Below are 429 nucleotides of genomic sequence, written 5' to 3' on the forward strand. Positions count from 1 at the left end.
CCCCCCAAAGCCCTCCCCGAGGGAAAGCCCCGTGGCTGGGTTCAGCATGCCAGCGGGTGCAAGCAGGAGCAGGGGGACGGGGCATAAATACCAGGGTGACTTTATTGGTGGCAGGGAGGGCAGCTCGCCCCCTCCCCGCGCCAGGAACCGGGGGCAGCGCCCACCCCAGGGGTGCGTGCTGTGCTTGGGGGCTGGCACGGGGCACCCCAGCCCGGCCAGGAGCATCTCCCAGCCCCGCATCCTGCGCCCAGAGAGCCGGGGAGGCTCGGGGGGGGACGACACGGACGGACGGACGGACGGACGGGGACTTGTCCTGCCCCACAGTCCTGCCCCAGTGGGGCGGTGAGGGGCTGGGGGACCCCGGCACCCCGGGGCAGCTGGGGGCCGCCCAGCCCCCCCCCCCCCCCCCCCCCCCCCCCCCCCCCCCCC

The 429-nt window shown here is 76.2% G+C and overlaps 1 protein-coding gene across 1 annotated transcript in view; it reads right to left on the reverse strand.

Annotated features, from left to right (window-relative positions):
* Positions 1–429, reverse strand: part of VWCE (von Willebrand factor C and EGF domains) — a 9,197-nt gene that overhangs the window by 187 nt on the left and 8,581 nt on the right. The gene's annotated exons all lie outside the window — the stretch shown is intronic.

Source organism: Aptenodytes forsteri, unplaced genomic scaffold (assembly GCF_000699145.1).
Source record: "Aptenodytes forsteri isolate BGI_AS27 unplaced genomic scaffold, ASM69914v1 Scaffold506, whole genome shotgun sequence".
Lineage (NCBI taxonomy): Eukaryota > Metazoa > Chordata > Aves > Sphenisciformes > Spheniscidae > Aptenodytes > Aptenodytes forsteri.